Source organism: Malaya genurostris, chromosome 3 (genome assembly GCF_030247185.1).
Source record: "Malaya genurostris strain Urasoe2022 chromosome 3, Malgen_1.1, whole genome shotgun sequence".
Classification (NCBI taxonomy): domain Eukaryota; kingdom Metazoa; phylum Arthropoda; class Insecta; order Diptera; family Culicidae; genus Malaya; species Malaya genurostris.
Genome location: NC_080572.1, coordinates 282,540,244 through 282,552,868, shown reverse-complemented (window position 1 = coordinate 282,552,868; position 12,625 = coordinate 282,540,244). Strand labels below are relative to the sequence as shown.

The 12,625-nt window shown below is 37.5% G+C and overlaps 1 protein-coding gene across 1 annotated transcript in view; it reads left to right on the top strand.

The window, feature by feature from the left end:
- Nucleotides 1-12,625, top strand: part of LOC131437484 (acid sphingomyelinase-like phosphodiesterase 3b) — a 241,104-nt gene that overhangs the window by 125,385 nt on the left and 103,094 nt on the right. The window lies entirely within an intron of this gene.

Sequence of the window (12,625 nt, the reverse complement as noted above, 5' to 3'; positions counted from 1 at the left end):
GTATCGTTTATTCAAACATGATTTGTAACTCCGAGTTTATTTGAGAACAAATCACTTAATTGTACTACATTCCAACCATAAAATACCAAACGGAACTAGTAGATTTTATGTGCGATCAACGTTTTATGAATTCAAATTTAATCGACTACAATTACTCTATCATCAAGTTTCAAACGTTGCTTCGATTGTAGTTTTCAGAGCTTGTTTGTAACTTTATTGTAAAACAGTGCATGTGAAGTTTCACATGTGAAGTTTCTTTTCAAAAATTTATCGTTAGTGCTAAGAATTTAGTCATGTAGTTATAACAGTTATTAACTTGAAATGTATCATTTGAACATTCTGTAAATAGTTGGTATAAAAGATGAGGATGTTTTATGCCTACTGGAGACACAGTGAGAAATAGATAACAGATCGGCTGAAAAGTTCGTATCGTTTAATAGAAACACACATTTTTTTGCCAAAATTCGTTTTTATTATTCAATATAATTGCCATCAGAGGCGATACAGCGATTATAGCGATCTTCCAACTTTTCGATACCATTTTTGTGGTACGATTTGTCCTTTGCCTCAAAATAGGCCTCAGTTTCAGCGATTACCTCTTCATTGCTTCTAAATTTTTTACCAGCGAGCATTCTCTTGAGGTCTGAGAACAGGAAAAAGTCACCGGGGGCCAAATCTGGAGAAAACGGTGGATGAGGGAGCAATTCGAAGCCCAATTCGTTCAATTTCAGCATGGTTTTCATCGACTTGTGACACGGTGCATTGTCTTGATGAAACAAAACTTTTTTCATCTTCAAATGAGGCCGTTTTTTTGAAATTTCGTCCTTCAAACGCTCTAATAACGCTATATAATAGTCACTGTTGGTGGTTTTTCCCTTTTCAAGGTAGTCGATGAAAATTATACCATGCGAATCCCAAAATACAGACGCCATAACCTTACCGGCCGATTGTTGAGTCTTTCCACGCTTTGGGTTCGGTTCATCGCGTGCAGTCCACTCAGCTGACTGTCGATTGGACTCCGGAGTGAAGTGATGGAGCCATGTTTCGTCCATTGTTATATATCGACGAAAAAATCGGTTTTATTTCGATATAAGAGCTCCAAACACTGCTCAGAATCATCAATTCGTTGTTGTTTTTGATCGATTGTGAGCTCACGCGGCACCTATTTTGCACAAAGCTTTCTCATATCCAAATATTCGTGAATAATATGTCCAACACGTTCCTTTGATATCTTTAGGGTGTCAGCTATCTCGATCAACTTCACTTTACGGTCATTGAAAATCATTTTGTGGATTTTTTTCACGTTTTCATCGGTAACAGCCTCTTTTGGACGTCCACTGCGTTCATCGTCTTCGGTGCTCATATGACCAGAACGAAATTTTGCAAACCACTTACGAATTGTTGCTTCGCCCGATGCAGAGTTTGGATAACACTCATCAAGCCATTTTTTGGTATCGGCGGCACTTTTTTTCATCAAAAAGTAGTATTTCATCAACACTCGAAATTCCTTTTTAATGTGGAACACATTTTTGTTTTCTATATAGCGGTGCAAACTAGAAACTCAAGAAAAATACATGTAGAAATGTGGTCAGGCTTTGAACAATTACAGCTCAGTCAATTTTGTATCAATGATTAATATTATGTCACCATTTGAGTGGAAATATTTCTACGTATTGATTTGAATGTTCATAGCCATGTATTTTTAATTGTATATCATTGAAATGTTGATTAATAGCTAGCAGTGCCCTATTTTGGCTGCAAAAAATCTCCGGCATACCGGATTTCCCTGCCATAGTCGACGGTTTTGAAGGAGTAAGCGATATATCAAAGGGAAAGCATCGCTTAATTGTATACATTTGGGCTATTGATGTAATTTCGTCGGCTACAAAACAAATACAAATCACGATAAATAGAGTCTATATTCTGGGTTCGCGTGTTCGGTGTTGATTCCTAATAACGATCTAAGCAGACTCTTGTGCATTTGCGGATTCAAAAGTGTGACGATTAATTGAAAATGTCTATCATTGGAAATTTTGGTTGCCTTGTTCCACATCAACGGCTCGAACAACCCCATGGGGCTGATCCTTGTAGTTTTTTCCATTTTTTTCACAATAACAAAAGTAGCTTCTCTCAAAATGCAATATCTCACAAACTAATAATCAGACAGCTGTCAAATTCATACACGTATCTTTTGAAGGTTGGTACTAACTGAAAATGGTATGGATTTAATTCTAGTGGCGCCCTCTCATAGAAACGATACTAACTTTTCAGCCGATCTATTAGATGATAACTTATCTCTAGTGGACTTTTCCCTGCTCCAAAAATAAATAGATAAATCAAATCAATACAAGGTCTTTATGAATTGCATCGTACGAGGGATTAGGTCACCTGTACATTATCATTCCAAATCATCTTTGACGTAGTGACAGGATGCCAAATTAGGCCAGAATAGCGAGGAAGTGTCCTGGCTGCATAAAAGTTATAACAATGGCTTCTTTAGGCATTTTTCGCGATATATTTCCTTGTTTACTGTTCCGGTGGTGGTGATGCTTTGGGTTACTTGACCACAGCTGCATATTGCCTGCCATTTTTGAAACTTGGGCCTTTTCTTCCTCCTGAAATGCTCCTCTATGCCGATCCGTTGCATGGTAGTATGAAAAGATATCCCGGGAAGCTGCGCAAAGTGTTCCAGAATGTAAAATTTATCGTCCATCATCATGCAGGAAAATTTTGGTTACGGTTCGGTAAACATTTAGGGGTTTGGTACCTCATGTGTACCGTTTTTTTTGCTAAAGTGCACATGACTAGTTTTCGATTTTTTTTTACGTTTCGCATTCGGCTCATCAATGCGTCAGCAGTTCATGTTGAACTGCTAACGCCACCTAACGGTGCAACATAAACCGCTGAGCAGACGTAAAGTATTTGCTACTTACAAATCACTTATTGGCACCGAAGTGCCATGTCTATCCTGACGTGCCGAAAGAACAAAACAAATTGACGACATACTGGCCGCCAACAGATTGTAGTCATTTAGGGGTAAAGTTTTCATCTTGAACGACTTCATATCTTGCTGGTGCTTGAAAGTTGGAGACATTTTTATTGTTTTAGCAACAGCACTTACCGAAAGTTTTTGTTCCGCTTTCATCCTTCCTGGTTGTTGTCAAACTGTTTATCGAAAGATTTACCAACCAACTGACAGATCCGGATTTTCATTGCGACCGACCGCAAACAATTACTTTGCATACTGGCTCTTCTTTCAATGCCATTTTCGATCAAAAAGCTTTATTTTATACAATAAACAGACATACGTAATCAGTCTGCGAAATACCTTCTATTTAAAATTGACCCGGTCTGGGGTCATTTTGAACCTCGCGCACAATCTCAATCGGTAATTTTTTTTTTACATTCCAGTTAAGTTTGAGCAGGATATGTCAATTAATGTGTTTGGCTGCTGTTTTTTTTACGACACGAGAAATTTGCCTAGTTATTTTGATTATGAAAAAAAATTGAACAACGAATTTGTTGGAAACTTTGCGTTTCAGAAGGAATTTCGACTGCGGAATCATTGAAAATGTTGCAGAAGTGTTGTTGGAAGTCTACTCTATCGAGAAAGCAAGTATTTGAGTGACATAAAACATTCAGGGAGGGTCGTGATATCGTAGAAAATTTGCCTCATGCTGCTCGCCTGTCCACCTTTGTTAACGACGATAACATCAAAAAGTGAAGGATATTGTGCTTAAACTCGTTAGCATTAGAGAGATAGATGAAGATAGTGGCATCACTTATGGATTGGTTGAAGTTTTGGGTATAAAACGCGGTTATTTTGGTTAAAGTTTTGGGTATGAAACGTGTCGATCCCAAGCTCGTACCGAAAGAACTGATTTTTTTGCATGATTGTGACTAAATTTTTAACCGAAAGTCATCGCTCAGCCATCGTATTCGCCAGATTTGACCCCCTGGAACTTTTTTTTTATTTCTAAAACTAAACTATCCACTCCGGGGAACGCGCCAAAACATAAGTAATATCGAGGACATAAGTAATTCGCTGAAGGAACTGAAGGCCATCCCGGTCGAGACCTATGGCAAGTGTATGGAAAGTTGGACTGACCGCTGGAATTCAAATTCAAAAGGAGTCTATTTTGAAGGCTTTGTATTTTTTTAATTCAGTCTGGGTCCATTTTGATCAAAAGGTATTTCACGTGTTCACGAAGTATTTTCAGAGATAAACGCATTTCGGGGTTTCCAGATTTTGTCGCAAACTATCCTCAAAAAATTAATATATTTAAAAAAGTATGTACTAAAAATCGAATGACAAAAGATCGAATGACAAACAAAATGTCGAAAAGCCGATTTCGTCATATGGTATAATGAAAGTTCGAACGCAACAAATAAAGGGTGATTTTTTAAGAGCTTGAGAACTTTTTTAAACAATAAAACGCATAAAATTTGCAAAATCTCATCGGTTCTTTATTTTAAACGTTAGATTGGTACATGACATTTACTTTTTGAAGATAATTTCATTTAAATGTTGACCGCGGCTGCGTCTTAGGTGGTCCATTCGGAAAATCCGCTTTTTTATCGACAAATTTTGTTCAGCGATGAGGCTCATTTCTGGTTGAATGGCTACGTAAATAAGCAAAATTGCCGCATTTGGAGTGAAGAGCAACCAGAAGCCGTTCAAGAACTGCCCATGCATCCCGAAAAATGCACTGTTTGGTGTGGTTTGTACGCTGGTGGAATCATTGGACCGTATTTTTTCAAAGATGCTGTTGGACGCAACGTTACAGTGAATGGCGATCGCTATCGTTCGATGCTAACAAACTTTTTGTTGCCAAAAATGGAAGAACTGAACTTGGTAGACATGTGGTTTCAACAAGATGGCGCTACATGCCACACAGCTCGCGATTCTATGGCCATTTTGAGGGAAAACTTCGGAGAACAATTCATCTCAAGAAATGGACCGGTAAGTTGGCCACCAAGATCATGCGATTTGACGCCTTTAGACTATTTTTTGTGGGGCTACGTCAAGTCTAAAGTCTACAGAAATAAGCCAGTAACTATTCCAGCTTTGGAAGACAACATTTCCGAAGAAATTCGGGCTATTCCGGCCGAAATGCTCGAAAAAGTTGCCCAAAATTGGACTTTCCGAATGGACCACCTAAGACGCAGCCGCGGTCAACATTTAAATGAAATTATCTTCAAAAAGTAAATGTCATGTACCAATCTAACGTTTAAAATAAAGAACCGATGAGATTTTGCAAATTTTATGCGTTTTATTGTTTAAAAAAATTCTCAAGCTCTTAAAAAATCACCCTTTAGTTGCACTACAGTACAAATAGTTGTACAGTACACCACAGTACAGACGCGCGTGCGAGCTTGTTTCCTTCAATAGAAGCAAACATGTCACAGTTAATGCGATGCGATAACAGTCCATCGCATTGAATCGCTTCGCTTCGGTCCGCGTTCCGCGTTCACTCTGACATCAACCTTAGGCTGCTGTCAGAGAGAACACCATTTGAGAAGCGATGCGAAAGCGTTTTGATGCGATACACTTTTGCCGCATCGCGTTCACTCTGACAAGTTTACTTTGATCATATGTTACTAGCTCACAAGCGCTTCCAGACGATTCGTGTGACGCTTTCACTCTGACAGCAACCCTTAGGTGCAATTCATGCGAGAGTCGCGTTTTGGTGTTGGAAATACACAGAGAGTTTATTCTCAAGTATAGGGGCCCGTATTACTGCAATCTCCGTATTTTCTCTCGGCGGCCCTGAGAATCACTATCATTTCTAGTAATTGTCTTAAGCAATTATTTGCTCATATGAGCAGTGTCAAACTTCATTTGCTTAATTATAAATCACTGTTGCAAAGTTATTGTCGATTGCAGTTTTTTCTACAAAGAAAGACAATTTTTCTATGAAGCTTTCTGAAGTCAGAATTCGAAAATTTGCACAGAAAAAAATGACAATTTATAGTTTCTGATAAAATGTTGATAATTTTGTTCTATTCAATCATTAAAATGACTTTCCAGAAGAAACATTGAAATTTTTTTCTTGTTAAAGTTATGCTAAAAACGACATTTTTCGTCACTTTTCCTACGAAATAATGCCATTCTTCAACAAAGAAACATATTTGAATTAAACTTTTACAACTCACTGATAACACAAAAACACGGCCGAAAAATTCAAAATTGGATATAAATAAACGACATCAATAATAATAATAAATTACGGAAACAGATTTGTTTTCACGATTATTTCATACATTTTTTTTTTAAAACTGTTGATTTTTTCAAACTTTTGAAAAATGGGATTAGACTATCATTATATAATAAAACGGGAGCGGGAGCGACTTCTCCGTAAGTCGTTTCGCCGAAACGGTAATTTCGAATACATTATATTATTATTTGTGTTATTATGCCTCCTGTATAAGTGATGTGGCACAGCCACATAACCGAAGCCAAGATGTCTCGGCGACATAAAGCCGAGGCGACACCGGCTGAGTTGGCCGCCGACTCGCCGCCGGAAGCGGCGGCCTCTTGCATACAAACCTGTAACCGCCTCGAATGCCCGGTCTACTCAAAGCTAGGTTTTTTTGCTGCAGTTAGAATCAAGTCGATGTGGCGAAGCCGCATTAGTTATTTTTTCACTTAGTAAATGGAAAATACCACATACATTCGCTTGGTAGATACACCTATGCAATTGCTTTGATGCTTAGTGGCTAATAGCAGACCCTGTCAGCTTGGAGCGAAATCAATCTTCAGTTCAGAAACGCCATCGCGCGGCATCACATTCAACCTATCATATCAATTGTATGGATTCCCAGTGCTACTATTTTGGCGCGCACGAATTTGACATTTCTCGCCCTTACTTCTATGCAAAAAAGGATGTTGCCAATGATTTGGTCGGGAAATGTAAGAGCTGAATATCTTGTTAATATGATGTCTTTGCTAATAGTCAATAAGTTTCCTTGGGAACTCCGCTCTGAAATTCATGAATCAATCTTTATTCAAGAGTACAAGTATCAATATTTATTCAGAAAGTACAATTGTAGGTCAACAAAACGGGCGTTAACGTATTATCTTTCATTTATTTTTATTTTACATCAATTCCAATTATAATATTAAGACAATAGCATGAATCGGCGAAGTGACCCATTCGGCGAAATGATCCTGATGCAATAAAACATCGAAAAATCTAAATCCGTTGAAAAATTTGTGGACCAGCAAATATTTCAAAACTATTGCCACAGGGGGTTGCGAAGTAGGTCATTTAATTATTCAAATGGACCAACACTTGAACTAACTTGAACAAAAAATAAGAATTATAACTTGTTCTGGGCGATTTTATTAATTACGACCCAAATATTTGCATAACTGGTAACCTTGCTTACAAATTTGACAACTACCAGAAAAATGGAACCATACTATTGTGTTTTTCGTTTACTGACCTAAAAGTTTTATCAAATGAAAGCAGTTGAACTGTTGATCACACTTTTCGATTAGTTGTGAACTGCACAATAACATATTGTGGAATCATTCCTTTTTTGTGCTGTGTTCTTGAACGTCTTTTATGGTACATCACAGTTATAACAAAAAGAACGGAAAATAGGTAGAAAATGATGGCAAACCAGTCTCACCAGGCTCGCGGAAGTGTTGTTCTCATACCGACCTCTCAAGCAGCGATGCCAACCCTTTGGATTTGCCCGTAGATTGTACGGATATAAGGATGAATCTTTTTAAATCGACAAATTCTTCATTATTTCTTCAGAAATCTAAAGATTGTTTTATATATGTCATATGCCATTTCAGCTAACTATTTGCGTTATTCGAAAAAAAAAACAACGGGATATGTAAATACTGTAACAACATTTCCATATTTATTGTTGGGAATGTCCAGTTATCTTATGTAACATTTATTCACCACTCATTTTTGGGAGCCTGTCTTTATGGCTCAGATCTCTAAGCTGTTAATTTTATTGCAAATATATCAGCATCCAGTACACGTGAAGCTATACCTATGGATTTTACCTCAGGGAAAAGTGACATCACTGCTCTCAAGTCATGTTTAAACTCAAACTCATACATTTGTTCACGAACACGTGCACATTTTCGGTGGTACAATCAATCGTGTATGATCTCGATGTTCGCCTACTGCTGAACAGTGATTCCAGATTACATCAGCAATATCTACAAATGAATTTTCAAGTGAAAACATGAAAAGTGTCATTTTTGAATCAACATTTACTTCACTTGCTGCTGTTTGAATATATTTTGTTTGAGTTATAGGACAAATTAAGAACCTCAAGTACTTGTCATGTTTGAAGACTTTAATGGTCACTAAAAAATTGTTCAAGTAAAACCTACCCGTATCATTTAAGGGTTAACCTTAATTTGTGCTAGGGCACATAATCAACTTCACTATCTTTACGTTTCGTCTTAGACTCGTCAGTGCAGAGCAGTTCAAATTGAACTGCGTACTTAAACAGTTCAATTTGAACCGCTAAGCAGACGAAAAGTTAATGCTATTTGCAACACACTTGTAATAAGCAACGAAGTGCTAAGTCTTTCCTGACGTGCTCTGCACTGACGAGTCTAAAACGAAACGTAAAGATAGTGAAATTGGTTATGTGCCCTAGCACAAAATAAGGTTAACCTCTAAATGACCATCTGAATCGGCCAGTATTAGCCGAAACTTGTTTTCGTTCGGCACGTCAGTAAAGACCTAGCACTTCGTTGCTTATTACAAGTGTGTTGCAAATAGCATTAACTTTTCGTCTGCTTAGCGGTTCAAGTTGAACTGTTTCAGTTCGCAGTAAGCAGTTCAATTTGAACTGCTCTGCACTGACGAGTCTAAGACGAAACGTAAAGATAGTGACTATCCGTACCTCCTAAATCGTATAATACACAGGTTTCTTGGTGAACGGTTTATTGGATGTTGTGTTTATAAACTTTAGATTGTTTTAGTATAAGATCCCTAAAATCGTAGACCACGGTATTGGCTTAGAACTAATATCAAACACATTTGAAAAACTATTGTTGGATTAATTTCTTTGCCAAATCTACGTAAAAAATCTTTTTTAATTCACCTATTGGTGTAATTGTTTCTCATATTACTCATACCATCACCATAAATATACCATACCATAAATATTATTGTATAGTTCTAAAACAACTGTTCATTGAATAAAAAAGGGAAATTTATTCGTACGTAATTTAGAGAAATCTGCTGAATCAATGCTGAATGAAATCAAAACACCCTATAGTTCCGAAACTGGAAGTACTACGCACAATCAATTCAGGGTTTCTGTATGAAACCGTTAGATTTTTGCTTTGAATCTGGAAGTGAAAATCGATTTGGTCATCTTGAAGGAAAGTAAGGTAGGAACCGAAAGTCAGATCCAGAATAAATCCAGGATTTTTTTTTTGGGATTATAAGACCTTCTACTTAAACCTAAGTTCATGAAAACCGGCCAGACCATCTCTGAGAAAAGAGTCTGAGTTTCATTTTGGAGTATTTAAACACTTTTTTTCGATGTTTCCAGAATCGGAAATCGGGATTAGTCGAATTTAAACATAACTTCAATTTATATAAAGATTTGTAGAAATCGGTTCAAGCATCACCGATAAATCGAAATGAGTTCTATTTTGGAGTTTTTCTTCATTACCTGTGGTGCTCTCCGGAACAGGAAAAGGGGAACTATTAGTGCCGAATCGGGTTTATATGCTCACAAGTTAATAAGTTCTGCAAACTAGAAGAATTTATCAGTCAGTTCTATGGGATATGTTCTTGTTTTTGCCATCGTTTGTGAAAAATACTCTTGAAAATGAAAAAAAGTTCCGAAACCGGAAGTCAAATCTGGATAAAATGATTTAGAAAAGTTTAAAATATTACGTTTGAATCTTAGTTTGTGAAAATAGGTTCCGCCATTTCCGAGTAAAGTGAGTGCATATTTTTGTTATACACATACATCAGTCCGTCGAGCTGAATTGAATGGTATATGACATTCGGGATTCGGTTGAAAAGTCGGTTTTCTCATTGGTTGTATGGCCTTTCTATATGAGAATGAGAAAAAATGGCAACACTCACATTCACAGTTTTATTTCTTTTGTCTTATACTCAACCTTTTCTCACTCAGATTGATTTTTGCTTTGTTCTGTCTTTCCTCCACCACTGGTTCAACCGTACTGCTAGGATGCTATTGTGCCCCGGTATACGTATACAATGTACGTGCTTGTTGAAAACTCGAACCAATGTACGCACTGTTCGTTCGTGTGCGATGCTCGGGATGAACTTGAACATGAACTCGCTGCTAGTTTGAGGTTGGATATGTTCTTGAATGTTCGTGCACGGGCAAATGTTCATGGGAAGACTGTGGCAAACTATTAAAAACTGTTTAAAAGTTAGTAAATATATTTAACCACTTCTAGTTTTTGAAGAGTACTGCATTGATATCAAAGGACGATTTTCAACAATAATTATATTCGCTTTGTTCCATGAACAACTCGTTTTTGTGAGTTACTCTCTCACGGTGCAAAATAATATGTATTTCATTTAGTACTTCCAAATGTTCAAAATATATCAAAATCGTTGATTTTCCATGAAAAGCGTGAAAAACTTTTCCAAAAATGTGTCTGACTGCAATCCTTGTAGCCATCATAAGGTTTATTTGGAAAAATATTTCCATATCATCGCATTATTTTTCCAAATAATTGTGAAAGATCACAAAAACACTCATTTTTCAAAGCTGCAGATAGATAAAAGTTTTTCAAAGGTCTGTACGTTTTTGGTTTCGACAAATTTTTCAAATTTTCTTTCGAAAGTTTCCTAAAACCACACGCGCGTATGATACTTGGACGATGGCATTTAAAGTGAAACTTATTGACGTTCGAAAGATTCTATACAAATCAAAGCTTTTATGCTTGACTAAGTGCACGTTATTACTTTTGACAGCCGATCTAGTGGCTTTGTCATTCGAATCGTTTCGTGTTTACTTGAATCTCGTTACATCGATATACATTTTATATGAAATTTGAATGTAATTTGATCTCATTTACTGTTTGGTTAATCTTGGTCGCCCCACTATCATTCTTTTGGCAGGTGTAGTACTTTATTTTGGTGAGAGCCTAATGACCGTAGCAGACAAAACACGAAAGCGGACGCAAATATTTCCGATTTCATTAACTTTTGGGAAAGTTTTTCTTAAAATTCCACCTATTTTTGGAGACATCCTAGAAAGTGTTGTAAGTCAGTTACAATCTTCAAAAAAATTTTTGTGTCGTTTTTTATTCACCTTCAAGTTTTGGAAGCTCAGCAAGTTCACTCGAATATACTATTCTGTTAAACTCCAATCATGTGGAAGTAATGAATAATGAATCAAATTCCACTCGTTCTCGTGATACTTGTTTCTATATCCTTTTCGCATTGTCGTTTTTCCGTTTATGAACATTGAATTATTTTAGGAAGAACAGTTTGCTATCACTCTTTGCAACGATGTAGCTCAGATTTGAGTAGCTCTTTACAATACGAATGGTAGTCGAGGGCAATTCCTCAGGTCGAATTATTTTCGCAAACAAAGAAACACGAAATTGAAATGAGTGCCCGAAAAGTGCTAGAGCCAAAGAACATCCATTTTCACTTATAACAAATTTATGTGGAAAAGTTGAAAGCATAATTTCAATATTTCACCGTCCGACATTTCAACTTTCGACGTTTCGTCGTAAATCCAATTTCAACAAACCATGGCAAAACATGAGCCAAAATACTAAAAGAAAAATTGTACTGGATGTACTGGACGCGAGTGACGCCGGTTTCGGCGGAAAATATAATCAACTTATCACCGGTTTCGGGCCATTTTTCACGCGCTATTCGAATCACGTCCGACATCTTTTCTTTATTAATTTCATCGGTGTGGCGTTCGGCGCGTTACAAGAAACTACGCGGGATATCAGAGCTATCCGACTTTCCGCTTCTGGTGGACTTCGTTTTTCGGCTTGGGTCGGTATTCCAGACTGGCAGCCGGACGGACGCGACAGGTGTTCTGATCTAATATTAACGAGCAACTTCCTACGGATTTCGACGGTCGGTCGGTCGAGTGGTCGAACGGATGGTTTATTCCTATCCGGACCGGTTTCTCTGTTGGCGCCAGGTTCATCCGTGCAAAAAAAAAATAGAAACGAACCCGGGATGGAAATCTACGCGAATGAAGAGCGAAGAAAGAAATAATCAATTTTATCATTAACGTGAAATTAGATTGAACTGAATAAGTTAATTATTCTGAACTTCGTTTCGGAAGCGGCTACGGCGTTTCGCTTCAGGAAGGTAATAAGAGGTTTGTAATGTCGAGAACCGATGCCGATGGAGTGGAAATTGGAGACGGTCGGGGTGCACCCCGAGCACTCGACACCTTGAGGAAAATGAGAGGATATTATGGAAGAAAGATGAAAATCGGAAAATTAATAGAATGAAATTTAAATTGGATTCAATTTTGTGCTACTTCAAGCCGGTTGAACGCGCCCTGGAAGTTGGAGTTGGTCCGACGAGGGACGACGACAACGACGACGATGGAAATTAAATGCGAAAATGATGCCGGGTGCTCGGGTGGTTCTCGGAAGGATTTGTCAGGA